The sequence below is a fragment of the Pleurodeles waltl genome, chromosome 1_2 (assembly GCF_031143425.1).
Source record: "Pleurodeles waltl isolate 20211129_DDA chromosome 1_2, aPleWal1.hap1.20221129, whole genome shotgun sequence".
Lineage (NCBI taxonomy): Eukaryota > Metazoa > Chordata > Amphibia > Caudata > Salamandridae > Pleurodeles > Pleurodeles waltl.
The window spans coordinates 981,426,951-981,444,291 of record NC_090437.1 but is presented as its reverse complement, the minus strand read 5'-3'; the positions used below and the strand labels follow the sequence as shown (position 1 = coordinate 981,444,291).

Genomic DNA, 17,341 nt, shown 5'->3' with positions numbered 1-17,341 from the left:
GAAGTCGGAACTTATCTGAAAATGCATGCTCAACTTCTTGGGCCGGTCTTCTTTCATTCGTCATAAAGCAACAAACCATGTCACACCTGCAATCATATTACTTTTGATGTAAGGGGAAAGCTAATTTCAAGTATTATACTTAAGTGCACATCATACATAAGAAAAGAAAAAAGCAATCACTACTCACAACCTCTAATACCGATCTCATTAATGTGAGGTAGTTCCAGGTTTTATCAAGACTTAAGATTCTACCTTCAAGGGATAGAGGGCATTTTTCAGGCCCTCCATTGTTAAGTGAAATGAGAACCAGAAAATGACTAGAAGATAAACTAGAACAGCACACTGTGAGGTTGCCTTTGGTTCAAGGCAAGATAAACGTGATACAAAATGCTACTGTAAAAAAAATATGCAAAATCTGCAAGAAGGCCAGAAAGTTCCAATAGCAGTTAGTCTGTCAAATAACAGAGCGTGTTGTATTTTTTAACTGATTGCAGTGCTCCATATTGTATACCTGCCCATCATTCCTTTAAGGCCTAAGGACCTCATATGTAGTTTCTCATTAATTAATGTTTTTTTCGGTAGTTATGATTAGTATTCTAAGTGTTACATGTATCATGAGTTTAATAATGTGCCTTTAGTTTCCATATTTATATATTTGTGTAATGGTTGGTGGTCAGCCCAGGGAGATTACTTGTGTAGAATGCCAAAATAATGCTCATGTGTTTTTCTTTCACACTATAGTACTAATGACAGGGACAAATTCTCACTAGAGCTTATTCACTAAACTACCTGGTGGGAGATTGCGGGCTGGGGCAGCGGGGTGCATGGCTTGTTGAGGGTAAGATAGATAGTACTGATGACCTGGACTGAAGACCTCCAAGTGGAAGCTTGTGACCTGGAATGTAAGGGGACTAGGTCAGACTGATAAATAACAAATATACTCATACCTGCGGTACTATGGGGCAATGGTGGCATTCCTGCAGGAGACCCATATCTTGGGAAACTGCATTACGCTCTTGAAACGTAGGTGGCAGGGTCACATTTTTGTGACCTCTTACTCTAGTTACACCAGTGGGGTACTGACGTGGGTGGCCCCTGGGGTCCACTTTGCGGGTGGGGTGTTGCCTTGGATCCTAATGGGCGGTAGACCATCTTAAGGACACTGGCTGGCAGAGATATTTGTGTGATTAATGTCTCTGTGCCAAATACGGATAATGGGGTCTTCTTTGCTGTGGTGATAAATGTGGGTGTGGCACACATGATGACTGTGGTCATTCTGGCTGGGGGTTTGAATTGTGTCTGAAATTTCAATATCGATCATCTTCCCCCAAAGGCAAATAATATATCATTAATATTCAGTTCCCTGAAAGCGGTTATGTAGCGTTTAGGGTTGCTGGATGTGTAGAGCGTGAGAAACCCAAACATCAAAGCATACTCATGTTTTGTGGCAGCCACAGGTACTTAGTTGCCTAGACTACTGTTTTGACATCGGGTGCATTGTTACATTGTGTGGACCCTGCTTATCTTGCACTGTATTTATCTGATATCTGATCAATCCCCCTTGTTAGTTTCGTTTAGAAAGCGAGAGGCCCCTAGGATACCCCTGTGGAGGATGTAGGTAGGTGTCATGACTGTTAAAGAGTTGATTAATAACTATTTTGCAGATATCTGGGGTAGTGCGTCAATGAGGGCCTGAAGTCGACCTTTGGGGATGAAACAACAATTTTCTCAGTCGATGGACATCTTGGAACTGAAATTGGGTAAACTTAAGGCACAGTTGAAGGGTTCAGACAAAGAGGCTAAGGGAGTGGAGAGAATGTAGGCAGGAACTTAGGATAGTATGGCAGTGCCTCGATAAATTCAGCCGAACTAGCTTTGTAAAGCAACTTCATGTGGCGGGCGGTAAGACAAGCAGATTGCTTGCTACACTGCTACGCAAGGAGATGCTGGTACCCTCTTTAGCAGGTATTCGAGATAAAACGGGAAAGCTGACACAGGGGGACACACTCAAGGTCTTCTTGACCCATTTACAAGCACTGTATGCGCCCCTGCCTCCTTGCTCTGCTTTAGAGCAACACAACTACCTGGTGGGTTTGGAGATTAAGATTTTTACAGGGGAGGAAAGGGTTGAGCTGGATGCCCCTCTAACCAGGGAAGAGATAACAGCAGCCATTAGGACACTGAAGACAGCAAAGTCCCAGGTGGAGATGGTGTGCCAGCAGGGTTCTACCAGTGTCGGGTGGGTACTATGTCCTTGAAGCTCCTTGAAGTCTACACCGAGGCCTGTGACAGGGGGATTCTCCCAGACACTATGAGTGAGGCCATCATAGTTATGCTGCCCAAGCCAAATAGGGGCACTGCAGTAGTTACCTCCTATCAGCCCCTTTCCATGTCAAATGTGGATGAAAAGATTCTGAGTAAGGTGCTTGTGACCCGCCTACTGCCATATATGTCCCAACTTATACACAAGGACCAGTGTGGCTTCATTCCGGGGGGGGGGCAGGGGTGGCCTTGAGCTACCTCATCTCGAATTTTCTAATTTGAAAGGGTGTTTGCTTAAGGGAAAGAATGGCGCTCAAGGCTACGACGTAAGTATGAATCTTAGCATAAATTATCACACGGTGCACTCTTAGAGGACCACACGCCCTAATCCCCAACTGTGCACAAGCCAAACAGACAATAATTAATAAACAGATAGGAGGCAATTGTTAGAATAAACACTTGTATAAGAATGAGTACAAAAAAATATCTGCTGAAGTCACTACAATTGTCCTTTGAAAGAGAACACCATGCTATGTGTCTTTAGGATGGTGTGAGATACAAACAAAATAATTGAAGAGGCGAAGCAGTCTCCAATGCAGTTCCGAAAATCTTGAACTTTAATATTAATGTCCAAATTCAATCCAGTCAGTTACTCAGCAATACTGCCTTGAATCAGTCTTGATATCTTTGTTCCAATCAAACCCCACAGCCAACACGTGTTTCGTCCAGGGAAACCCCATCGATTTCATCAGGGCTGAAATTTTACCAAACATATTCCACGTAAATAAATTTGGACAATCATCAAGTACCAAAAAGAATTTTATGGACCCGTCACCATACCAAAAAGTGGGATGGATAAATGTGAACTTGTAGTGAAGCAAGTGCTATAAAGTTAATTGCACACTATGGTGTACATGCCTGTGACAGTATCACTAAACGTGGACTCAAGCTGGAAAGTTCCCAACAGAAACCTATTAATATAATTGCAAACGTGTCTCCAATAGTTGTGATGTAAAGAGTCTAAAAATATATTACTAGAAAGAAACACTAAAAAGTAACGCTTATCCCAAATGGCTCAAGTCCCTTGGTATCAGACAAGAATCCGGGAGTAGATTTAACAAAAATGTGGTTATGTAGCCTGCCAGTATTCATGCAAACTGACAATATTGTGAGATCAAGAGTAGCCAGTAAAACAGTTACCTGTAAGGCAAATCAGCTGTGAATCTCAAATCTTAAGATAGTATAAAAATAGGTCATCTATTTGTGAGCTATTATAATGCTCCTCTCCAAAATCACCTCCGTTATTTGGCCTTCCCAATCTGCTAAATAATACATATATTTCAAACTCAATAATATTTCCAATCGTGTAGCACGTTAGATAGTTAAATAATATTGCAAAACTTCGGCCAAAAGCAAAGCACAGGTATCAGAATGGCCGATAACAAAAACAACCAAAAAGAACCCACCTGAAGAGAAAATTCCGAAGGAACTGTCGCTATAACGACATTTGTTATAATCGCGAGTACGCACCGGTCTCGCGTCCCAAAGTTATTTTATCATCTCTGCTATAATAATAGAAAGAGGACTGTGAAAGCTCAATTAAAACAAATGCGATGCCTTTTTTGGCATCTACGGGAAGCAGTGAGATTGTAAAAAGACTACTTAATGCGAGCGCAGCCATTTTGCAAAGGAGTGTTCTAAAAATTCCATAACACATTAACTCATGGAAATACATTAGTGGGATCTACAAGCAAAATAGAGTTTTTTTATGCACAATGGAGGAAAGAGAAGCTACACGAACTGCAACAGCTGCAGAGATTTTTAATGAGGCAACAAGTAGCTCAAACTTGAATGGCAAAAGTAGTGGAGTGGCGCAGAATCATGGTGGTGTGAAGATGAAATTACGTGAATGGGAGAAACTATCACGCAAAGAGATTAATAAATGGTGGGAACTTTTTACCCTGAAGAAATATGTTGAAGTGAACAGAATCCCAAGAGGCCTGCGAATTGGTATCATGCCCAGTCACCAAGATGCAAGCAGTGCACTGTTGGAAGAATGGGGTGCACATATCTTGGATTCATCAAAGGGATTAGTTTTGATATTAATCAAACATGTGGAAATAGCATTGAATAAAATTCAGATTGAATTGAAGGCTTTAGAACAAGAAATTGCGGGCATCAAATTAACTGAAGAAGAAAGTAAAATCAGGAGTGAAATGGCTTCAAAAATTCAACAACATGAGGAGACTGTGAAAACACGGAAACAAACTAAATTTCAAAGGGACAAAAGTGACTATGAAGAGGGGAGAATTTTCACCTTTGCAAGGAGATTTCAATATGCACAGTTGAAGGAACAAATAGATGTATCCCAAATTGAAAAATCGGATAAATCAAGTAATGAATCAAGGTCAATTGATAATGAATCCAGTGAAGGAGAATCAACCTCAACAAATACACAGGGCGTAAAATTAACTTTGTTAAACGAGATGCGCCTCGCCCTCCAACAACAATCCAAAGATCAACAAGTCAAAACAAGAGGAAGAGGACGAGGCGCAAAAGGAATAAACCCACACGAAGGGGACAAAGAGGGAAGACAAAGAAAAACCAGGACTCAAACAGCGGCAACTTTCAAGAGCTAAATATTATTAACCTTTCCACCAGGGAAATGTCCCAATCGGAGGAATCCGTCCTAAAAAAGGGGCTACAATTCTGTCCCTCTACAGATTTGGATTTAGTACAAACACGCATAGACTTTTATAAGTATATACGCAAAATCAAACTTGCCAAAACCTTTGCGGAAACTAAAATGAAAGAGAAAAATGATCCACCAACACAGGAGTATGACCTTACTGTGGGAGATAAAGAGACGTTGATGACTGGTGAATTTAGATCTGGGAAACAAACCATTGGAAGTTACTGAAATAGTTAAACCTCTTGGGGCGGGCCTGACAGATAAAAGACCACCTTCCAAGTTTTACCCAGCACTACCAGCAGGGAATAAAATAGATTTATTTGCGGAGATGGTCATTCATGATCTTTATAAAAAGAATTGGAATAAGAAAGAGGAGAACTTAACCATACCAGAGAAACAGGCGCTGCACAGACTTCAGATGGAAACAATGGTTGAAATCAAACCCGCGGACAAAGGTGGAAACATTGTAATACAAAATAAACAGGATTATGTGAAAGAAGCGATGCGGCAATTGTCGGATAAAACCTGTTATGCACATGTTACTGGGGACCCAGTAATAAAACTGAAGGAGGAGATAAATTTGTGTATCTTAAGGTGGGAAGATCAAGGCCTCATTGATCAAGTAGAGGCAAAACTTTTGTTAGTGGAACATCCTGTAACTCCAACAATATACTTCCTCCCTAAAATTCATAAAAATTTGCAACATCCACCAGGTAGACCTATAATATCAGCCAAAGCATCTCTATTAGAACCTATGTCAGAATACATAGATTTCTTTCTAGCACCCTTGGCAAGAAATTTGAACTCCTATTTACGTGATACAGGAGACTTACTGTTACAACTGGAAGGGATACCTTGGCAGGACACCTATAAATTAGTAACAATGGATGTAGTTTTGCTTTACACGAACACTGAACATCAAATAGGAATCCAGGCATGCAAATTATTTCTCAACCAAAGGAATATACGTTTTTATCAACACAATGAGATGCTTCTGGAAATGATTAACATTTGTCTAACGAATAATTATTGCTTATTTAACCAACAACTGTATCTGCAAATTAAGGGCACGGCAATGGGTTTTTCTTTTCCTCCCAATTTTGCGAATCTGACAATGGGATGGTTTGAACAACGAATAGCTTGGGCAGAAGAAAACGAGATTTACCAACAAAAAGTAGTGACTTGGCTGAGGTTTATTGATGACCTTTTTCTTATCTGGGATGGTACTGAGTCAGAATTGGATGAATACTTTAAGATCTTGAACTCTAATGTAGCCAAACTTAATTTCACCTACGACATCAGTGCGACACGTGTGACATTTCTAGATACAGAAATTTATGTTAAAGAGGGGACAATTCAGACTTCATTGCACAGGAAAATAACAGCTACGAACTCCATATTACATGCTAACAGTTTTCACCCACCACGAACAAAGTGGAACATTCCCTATGGTGAATTTCTACGAATAAAGAAAATCTGCTCAGAGCCGGAAGAGTGTGAGAAGCACTTAAAATTAGCGGAGGAGAGATTCCTGGCAAGATAATATCCGAAAAAGTGTTTAGCTCTGGCACAGAAACGTGTGAAACAATCATCAAGAGAACAATTAATTCATGGAGGAAACCAAGCCATTAAACATGCCAAACAACAACAGCTGAGGTTCATAACAACATACTCACAGACTGCCACACAAATTCGTAAAACCACTGGGCAATTTTACAAATGGACCCAATAGTGGGGGAAATCATGGGACAATACACATTAATGACTTTCAGAAGAACAGCAAACTTAAGGGATAAATTAATGCACAGTCATTTCCAAACTACAAAAGCAAACTGGTTACAGAAAACTGGCTTTTGGAAATGCAGCAGCTGTAAGGCATGTAAAATTGGGGTGAATAAGAAAGAGTACTCCACAAATACTGGCATGGAGAGAGTGATACGTAAGCACTTGAACTGTAAAAGTCGATTCACAGTATATGTGATTGAATGTCCTTGTGGGTTGAAATATGTTGGCAGTACCATATGTGAGACTAAAAAGCGAATTTTAGAACATATTCGAGCAACTATCAATATGGATAGGAGCTATGCAACAGCAAGACATATGGAACAGAAACATGACAGCAAGTGGGAACTCGTGACATTCTATGTAATTGATCAGGTACTAAAATCAGAACGTGGTGGTGACAGAGAAAAGCAATTGAGTCAACTAGAATCCAGACATATACTTGATATCCGATCTCTCACCCCGCTAGGTTTAAATCAGGATGAGGAGTTATTTGTACACCTATAAGGGTTGTCATAGCTCATAAGATGTTGCCATTCATTTATTTTATGTCATTTCCACCAATAGATAAGATGCTTTCTTTCCCGTTGTCATTTGTCAGATAGACATATAATTTTGGCGCTATCAATATAAGTTGACTGAAGGAATAATACCCAAACATTAATTTCCTTACATCAGAGGTGCAGGATTTAGTGAGGGCCTTGTTTAAAAGAAACGTTGGGGATTGTGCTATTGTAGGTAACATGCAATACATGAATATGAATCCAATGTGAATATAAATTAAAAACTAATGAGGGCCCCTATATTTTGTTAACACACCTCAGAAATTGCTTTGAAGTCTCCATTAGTCGCTGAAACAAGATTTTATGACATATATTTAAAAATAATTTGATTCAATGAAATGCTATAAACTACATATACCAGAATGCAATGTGGAACTTAGTGAAAAACACCTTGGATTGTAGTTAAAACACTGTCACAATTTGGTAAATATGTATATAGAAAAACGTTTAATTTTTCTTTGTTAAAGTGTATATATTTAGTGATGTTATGGAGTAACCCTTGATAAGTGGTGTAACTTGAGTATTTTTTCTGTTACTTTGGAGTACTTTATTTAAAGCGCCGAAATTAGCACACAGGAAACACCTGTGAACAAGGTCCGGTGAGACCGAAACGGGTCAGGGGATTCCTGTTTGTTTGTTTATGATCTCACTAATGTATTAAAAGTTAAGGTATTTTTGGCACAACGACAGAGTGCGGTTTTCTCTTGCTAAAACAGAAAGAGAATCTTGTTTTCTGAAAATATGGTTGTCCTGCCTCAAACCAGCACCACCGGAGAATTAAGTGCGCCGTAACACGCAGATCAGGACATCTTTTCTTATATATATATATATACATATATATATACACACACATACACACACATATATATAGACATACATACACATATATATACACATACATATATATATATACATACATACATATATATAGACATACATACACATATATATATACATACATATATATACAAACATACATATATATGTACAAACATACACATATACACATATACACACACACACACACACACACGGAAAATGTCACTTACCCAGTGTACATCTGTTCGTGGCATGAGACGCTGCAGATTCACATGCTGTGCATTATCCTGCCATCTAGTGTTGGGGTCGGAGTGTTACAAGTTGTTTTTCTTCTAAGAAGTCTTTTCGAGTCACGAGACCGAGGGACTCCTCCCTTTCGGCTCCATTGCGCATGGGCGTTGACTCCATCTTAGATTGTTTTCCCCGCAGAGGGTGAGGTAGGAGTTGTGAATATACTAAAAGTGCCCATGCAATGGAGTAAGTATGTATGTACATAATGTGTATTAAAATAGTATTTATTTACAAATTTACAATTTTCATTCAACTTATAATGGCTACAGGCTCCCGGGGAGGTGGGAGGGTGCATGTGAATCTTCAGCGACTCATGCCACGAACAGATGTACACTGGGTAAGTGACATTTTCAGTTCGATGGCATGTGTAGCTGCAGATACACATGCTGTGCATAGACTAATAAGCAGTAATCTCCCCAAAAGCGGTGGCTTAACCTGTAGGAGTTCAAGTTGTTTGAAATAATGTTCGTAATACAGACTGTCCTACTGTGGCTTGTGTTGTTAACACATCTACACAGTAATGTTTTGTGAATGTATGAGGCGTAGACCAGGTGGCTGCCTTACAAATTTCTGTCATAGGTATATTTCCTAGAAAAGCCATTCTGGTGCCTTTTTTCCTAGTGGAATGCACTCTTGGTGTAATAGGTAGATCTCTTTTTGCTTTAATATAGCAAGTTTGAATACATTTCACTATCCATCTGGCAATGCCTTGCTTGGATATAGGATTTCCTGCATGAGGTTTTTGGAAGGCTACAAACAATTGTTTTGTGAAACTGTTTTGTTCTGTCAATGTAATACATTAGTGCTCTTTTTATGTCTAATATATGTAGGGCTCTTTCGGCTACTGAGTCTGGTTGTGGAAAGAAGACTGGGAGTTCCACTGTTTGGTTTAGGTGGAATGGTGATATAACCTTTGGTAAGAATTTGGGATTTGTACAGAGAACCACTTTATGTTTATGTATTTGTATAAAGGGTTCTTGTATAGTAAATGCTTGTATCTCACTTAATCTTCTAAGAGATGTGATAGCTATTAGGAAGGCTACTTTCCAAGTTAAGTATTGCATTTCACAAGAGTGCATGGGTTCAAATGGTGGTCCCATGAGTCGTGTTAATACAATAATAGGGTTCCACGAAGGTACTGGTGGTGTTCTCGGGGGTATGATTCTCTTTAATACCTCCATAAATGCTTTGATAACTGGGATTCTAAAAAGCGATGTTGAATGTGTAATCTGCAGATAGGCAGATATTGCTGTGAGATGTATTTTAATAGAAGAGAATGCTAGTTTAGACTTTTGTAAGTGTAATAAGTAACTCACAATGTTCTTTGCGGAAGCATGTAGTGGTTGAATTTGATTATTGTGGCAGCAGTAAACAAATCTTTTCCATTTGTTTGCATAACAATGTCTTGTAGTAGGTTTCCTAGCTTCTTTAATGGCCTCCATACATTCTTGTGTACGGTCTAAGTGTCCAAATTCTAAGACTTCAGGAGCCAGATTGCTAGATTGAGCGATGCTGGATTCGGGTGTCTGATCTGTTGTTTGTGTTGAGTTAACAGATCTGGCCTGTTTGGTAATTTGACATGAGGTACTACTGATAGGTCCAGCAGTGTTGTGTACCACGGTTGGCAAAGCCCAAGTTGGTGCTATGAGTATTAGTTTGAGTCTGTTTTGACTCAGTTTGTTTACCAGATAAGGAATGAGTGGGAGAGGGGGAAAAGCGTAAGCAAATATCCCTGACCAACTGATCCATAACGCATTGCCCTTGGACTGAGGGTGTGGGTACCTGGACGCGAAGTTTTGGCATTTTGCTTTTCTTTTGTTGCGAATAGGTCTATTTTTGGTGTTCCCCAGCGTAGAAAGTAATCTTGTAGGATCTGGGGATGAATTTCCCCATTCGTGTGTTTGTTGGTGATCTCGACTGAGATTGTCGGCTAACTGGTTTTGAATGCCTGGGATGTATTGTGCTATTAGGCAAATGTGATTGTGAATTGCCCAATGCCAAATTTTCTGTGCTAAGAGACACAGTTGTGATGAGTGTGTCCCTCCTTGTTTGTTGAGGTAATACATTGTCGTCATGTTGTCGGTTTTGACAAGAATGTGTTTGTGGGCTATCAGTGGTGGAAATGCTTTCAATGCTAGAAACACTGCCAACAGTTCTAAATGATTTACGTGCAGTTTTTGTTGATTGTCTCATTGTCCCTGTATACTGTGCTGGTTGAGGTGTGCTTCCCCACCCCATCATGGGAGCATCTGTTGTGATCACGTATTGAGGCACTGGGTCTTGGAATGGCCGCCCTGGGTTAAAATTTATAGGGTTCCACCATTCAAGCGAGAAGTGTGTCTGGCTGTCTACCAACACTAGATCTTGGAGTTGACCCTGTGCTTGTGTCCATTGTTTTGCTAGGCACTGTTGTAAGGGCTGCATGTGTAATCTTGCGTTTGGGACAATGGCTATGCATGAAGACATCATTGCTAGGAGTTTAATTACAAACCTCACTTGGTAGTGTTGGTTTGGCTGCATGTTAAGTGCTATATTTTGGAACGCTTGTACCCTTTGCGGACTTGGAGTGGCAATCGCTTTTTGTGTGTTGAGTGTTGCTCCCAAGTATTGTTGTATCTGGGATGGTTGTAGATGTGATTTTTGGTAATTTATAGAAAACCCTAGTTTGTGTAGAGTTTCTATAATGTATTGCATGTGAAGAAGACACTGTTGCTGAGTGCTGGTTTTTATTAACCAATCGTCTAAGTATGGGAATACGTGCATGTGCTGTCTCCTTATATGAGCGGCTAATACTGCAAGGCATTTAGTGAATACCCTTGGGGCTGTTATCCCAAACGGTAACACCTTGAATTGATAATGCACGCCGTGGATTACAAACCTTAAGTATTTCCTGTGCGATGGATGTATGGGTATGTGGAAATATGCATCCTTGAGATCTAACGTTGACATGTAGTCCTGTTTTTTGAGCAAGGGAATCACGTCGAAGTGTTACCATGTGGAAGTGATATGATTTGATGTAGAGATTCAGCGTTCTGAGGTCTAATATGGGTCTCAACGTTTTGTCTTTCTTTGGAATTAGTAAATATAGTGAGTAGACACCTGTTCCTTTTTGATAGTTGGGTACTAATTCTATTGCTTGTTTTTGTAACAATGCTTGGACTTCTAGTTGTAACAGGTCTAAGTGTTTGGACATATTGTGTGCTCTTGGGGGCACATCTGGTGGGAAATTTATGAATTCTATGCAATAACCATGTTGGATAATGGCTAGGACCCATGCGTCTGTAGTTATGTTTGTCCAGTTTTCATAGTATGCAGTAAGTCTCCCCCCCAATGGTGTTAAGTGTTGGGGGTTTGTGACATTGAAGTCACTGTTTGGCTTGACCTGTTTTAAGGCTTTGGAATTTTCCCCTTGCTCTTGAGAATTGTCTACCTCTGTATGAGCCTCGAAACCCTCCTCTCTGGTACTGCCCCTGATAGGTGGGTCTGGTTTGTGAGGTGGAAGGCTCTGGTGTTTGAGTACGAACCCCCCCCCCCCCCCCCCCCCCGAAATTGTGTCTTTCTAAAAGTGCCTCTGCTTTGTGGGGAGTAGAGCGCGCCCATGGCTTTGGCCATGTCGGTGTCCTTCTTTAGTTTCTCAATTGCCGTGTCCACCTCCGGCCCAAACAATTATTGCTGGTTAAACGGCATATTTAACATAACTTGCTTGATTTCCGGTTTAAAACCTGAGCTCCGTAACCATGCATGCCTGCGAATGGTTACCGCAGTGTTGACTGTCCATGCTGCTGTGTCTGCCGAGTCCAATGCAGCCCTTATCTGGTTGTTTGAAATTGCTTGACCTTCAACAACTGTTGGGCACATTCTTGGTTTTCCTTGGGCAAGTGCTGTATAATGTGCTGCATCTCGTCCCAGTGTGCTCTGTCGTAGCGAGCCAGTAGAGCTTGCAAGTTGTAAATTCGCCATTGATTGGCTGCCTGTGCTGCCACTCGTTTTCCGGCAGCATCTAACTTCCGGCTTTCCTTGTCAGGCGGTGGTGCGTCTCCTGATGATTGGGAGTTTGCCCTCTTTCTTGCTGCTCCCACAACCACCGAATCTGGTGTCAGTTGCTGTGTTATAAACACAGGGTCCGTTGGGGGAGGTTTGTATTTTTTCCTCCACCCTAGGCGGGATAGCTCTGCCTTTCACTGGGTCCTGGAAGACCTGTTTTGCGTGCTTGAGCATGCCTGGGAGCATTGGCAGACTTTGGTAGGAGCTGTGGGTGGATGCCAAGGTGTTAAATAGGAAATCATTCTCTATTGGCTCCGCATGCATGGCTACATTGTGGAAAGTAGCTGCCCTCGATAGTACCTGCATATATGCAGTGCTGTCCTCTGGAGGTGACGGCCTTGCTGGGTAACAATCGGGACTGTTGTCGGAGACCAGTGCATCATGTAAGTCCCATGCATCCGGGTCATCCTTTGTCATCCCCGTGTGTGTCGGAGTGTTACAAGTTGTTTTTCTTCTAAGAAGTATTTTCGAGTCACGGGACCGAGGGATTCCTCCCTTTCGGCTCCATTGCGATGGGCGTCGACTCCATGTTAGATTGTTTTCCCCGCATAGGGTGAGGTAGGAGTGGAATGAGGATACTAAAGATGCCCATGCAATGGAGTAGATATGTATGTACAAAGTTTGTGATAAAGGAATATTTATTTACATATATACAATTTAAATGCAACTAAAACAGCTACAGGCTCCCGGGGAGGTTGGAGAGCGCATGTGAATCTGCAGCGCAACATGCCATGAACAGATGTACACTGGGTAAGTGACATTTTCCGTTCAATGGCATGTGTAGCTGCAGATACACATGCTGTGCAAAGACTACAAAGCAGTAATCCTCCTGAAAGCGGTGGTCAGCCTGTAGGAGTTGAAGTTGTTTGAAATAATGTTCTTAATACAGCCTGTCATACTGTGGCTTGTTGGGTTGCTAACACATCTACACAGTAATGTTTAGTAAAGGTATGAGGTGTAGATCAAGTGGCTGCTTTACAAATCTGTCATTGGTATATTACCTAGAAAGGCCATTGTTGCTCCTTTCTTTCTAGTGGAGTGTGCCTTTGGTGTAATGGGTAATTCTCTTTTAGCTTTGAGGTAACAGGTCTGAATATATTTGACTATCCATCTGGCTATGCCCTGTTTGGATATAGGGTTACCAGCATGCGGTTTTTGGAAAGCAACAAACAATTATTTCGTTTTACGAAATGCTTTTGTTCTGTCTATGTAATACATTAGCGCTCTCTTTATGTCTAATGTATGCAGTGCTCTTTCTGCTACTGAGTCTGGTTGTGGGGAGAAGACTGGAAGCTCAACTGTTTGGTTTAGATGAAACGGTGATATGACTTTTGGTAAAAAGTTTGGATTTGTACAGAGAACCACTTTATGTATTTGTATAAAGGGTGCTTGGATAGTAAACGCCTGTATTTCGCTAACTCTTCGTAGTGAAGTGATGGCTATTAGAAAAGCTACCTTTCAAGTTAAGAATTGGATTTGACAAGAATGCATGGGTTCAAACGGTGGACCCATGAGTCGTGTAAGTACAATATTAAGATTCCACAAGGGTACTGGTGGGGTTCTTGGAAGTATGATCCTTTTTAGTCCTTCCATAAAGGCTTTAATAACTGGGATTCTAAAAAGTGACTTTGTATGTTTAATCTGCAGGTAAGCAGAGATTGCAGTAAGATGAATTTTGATGGAAGACAAAGCGAGATTACTTTTTTTAAGTGTAGTAAGTAACTCACAATGTTTTGTATGGCGGCCTCCAACGGCGTGATTTGATTTGCTTGACAGAAGAAAACAAACCTTTTCCATTTATTAGCATAACAATGCCTTGTTGTCGGTTTCCTTGCCGGTTTAATGACTTCCATAAACTCATTTGAAAGGTTTAGATAGCCAAATTCGAAGACTTCAGGAGCCAGATTGCTAGGTTGAGCGATGCTGGTTTGGGGTGTCTGATCTGTTTGGGAGTTTGATGTGAGGTACTACTGAGAAGTCCAACAGTGTGGTGTACCACGGTTGGCGAGCCCATATTGGAGCTATGAGTATTAGTTTGAGTTTGTGTTGACTCAGTTTGTTGACTAGGAAAGGAATGAGTGGGAGAGGGGGAAAAGCATAAGCAAATATCCCTGACCAACTGATCCATAGAGCATTGCCCTTGGACTGAGTGTGGGTACTTGGATGCAAAGTTTTGGCATTTTGCGTTTTGTTGCAAACCGATCTATGTCTGGTGTCCCCCAGCGGTAGAAGTAATCTTGTAGAATCTGGGGATGTATTTCCCACTCGTGAGTTTGCTGTTGATCTCAACTGAGATTGTCGGCTAACTGATTGTGAATGCCTGGTGTATATATTGTGCTATCAGGCGAATGTTTTTGTGAATTGCCCAATGCCAAATATTTTGTGCAAGGAGACAGTTGTGATGTGTGTCCCCCCCTTGTTTGTTTAAATAGTACATTGTTGTTATATTGTCTGTTTTGACAAGAATGTGTTTGTGGACTAGAAGGGGTTGAAAGGCTTTTAGTGCTAGAAAGACTGCTAGTAGTTCTAAGAGATTTATGTGAATTTGTTTTTTGTTGACTTATCCCTTGACCTTGTATACTGTGATTGTTGAGGTGTGCTCCCCACCCAATCATGGAAGCGTCTGTTGTGATAATGGCATGAGGCACTGGGTCTTGAAACGGCCGCCCTTTGCTTAAATTTACAAGGTTCCACCATTGAAGCGAAGTGTGTTCGGCGGTCTATCAACACTAGATCATGAAGTTGACCTTGTGCCTGTGTCCATTGTTTTGCTAGGCACTGTTGTAAGGGCTGCACGTGTAGCCGTGCGTTTGGGACAATAGCGATGCATGAGGACATCATGCCTAGTAGTTTCATTACAAACCTGACCGTGTATTGTTGGTTTGGTTGCATGCTTGATTTTATATTTTAAAACGATTGAACTCTTTCTTTGTGGACTTGGAGTGGCAATTGCTTTTTGCATGTTGAGTGTGGCTCGTAAGTATTGTTGTATTTGGGAAGGTTGCAAGTGAGATTTTTGGTAATTTATACAGAAACCTAGTTTGTGTAGAGTATCTATTACATACTGCGTGTGACTTTGACACTGGTGTTGAGTGTGGGCCTTTATTAGCCAATCGTCTAGATACGGGAATACGTGCATGTGATGTCTCCTAATATGAGCTGCTACTACAGCTAGGCATTTTGTGAATACTCTGGGTGCTGTTATCCCGAAGGGTAATACTTTGAATTGGTAATGGTTGCCCTGTATTACAAATCTGAGGTACTTCCTGTGAGATGGATGAATGGGTATGTGAAAATACACATCCTTTAGATCCAGCATTGCCATGTATTCTCCTTGTTTTATTAAGGGAACTACGTCCTGTAGTGTGGCCATGTGGAAATGATCTGATTTGATGAAGAGATTTTTCCTAAGAAGGCCATTGTAGCCCCATTTTTCCTTGTGTAATGTGCTTTAGGTGCAACTAAAAGTTGTCTTTTAGCTTTAAGTTAACATGTTTGGATGCATTTTACGATCCATCTTGCTAGACCTTGTTTTGAAATGGGGTTACCAGTATGAGGTTTCTGGAAGGCCACAAATAACTGTTTAGTTTTTCTAAATGATTTTGTTCTATGTAATACATTAGGGCTATTTTAAAATCTAATGTATGCAGGGCTCACTCTGCCACAGAAACTGGCTGTGGGAAGAAGACTGGTAGTTTCACTGTGATATGAAAAGGTGATGCTACTTTTGGAAGAAATTTAGGGTTAGTTCGTACTATGACTTTATGCTTATGTAGTGGTATGAACGGTTCTTGAATTGTGAAAGCTTGAATTTCACTTACTCCTCGCAATGAAGTAACTGCGACTAGGAAGGCTACTTTCCATGTTAAGAATTGTATTTGACATGAGTGCATAGGTTCAAATGGTGGGCCCATAAGTCGCGTGAGCACTATGTTTAGATCCCACGAAGGCACTGGGGGCGTTCTAGGTGGGATGATGGGTTTTAACCCTCCCATGAAGGCTTTGATAACAGGAACACTAAATGAAGAGCTGTGCTGTCTATTTTACAAATATGGGGAAATTGCAGAGAGATGTATTTTTATGGAAGAAAAAGCTAAATTTGATTTTTGCAAATGAAGCAAAACAGCATACAATATCTTGATTTGATGCTGAAAGAGGGGTAATTTGTTTAGATTGACAGTAATACACAAATCTTTTCCATTTGTTGGCGTAGCACTGCTTGGTAGTGGGGTTTCTTTCTTGCTTGCTTAATTACTTCCATACATTTGGTTGGTAGTTGTAGATACCCAAATTCTATGGCCTCAGCAGCCAAATCGCTAGATTGAGTGTGTTGGGATTTGGATGCCTGATTTGCCCTTTGTTTTGTGTCAACAGATCTGGTCTGTTTGAAAGTTTGATATGTGGTACGACTGACAGGTCTAATAGTGTTGTGTACCACAGTTGACGTGCCCACGTTGGCGCTATGAGTATCAGTTTGAGCGTGTTTTGACGCAGTTTGTAGACTTGAAATGGAATGAGTGGAAGAGGGGGAAAAGCGTAAGCAAATATCCCTGACCAATTGATCCATAGAGCATTGCCCTTGGATAGGGGATGTGGGTACCTGGATAGAAAGTTTTGGCATTTTGCGTTTTCGCTGGTGACGAACAGATCTGTGTGTGGTGTTTCCCACTATTGAAAGTATGATTGAAGTACTTGAGGGTGAATCTCCCACTTGTGTGTTTGTTGATGATTTCTGCTGAGAACATCTGCCAATTGGTTGTGTATCCCTGGAATGTATTGAGCTACCAGGTGAATCTTGTTGTGGATTGCCCATTTCCAAATTTTTTGGGCTAGGAGGAAGAGTTGGGACGAATGTGTCCCTCCTTGTTTGTTTAGGTAATACATTGTT

General features: G+C 40.9%; 1 protein-coding gene across 12 annotated transcripts in view; it reads right to left on the bottom strand.

The window, feature by feature from the left end:
* The window catches only part of FRYL (FRY like transcription coactivator), a 1,894,812-nt gene that overhangs the window by 1,403,023 nt on the left and 474,448 nt on the right, over positions 1-17,341 (bottom strand). The window lies entirely within an intron of this gene.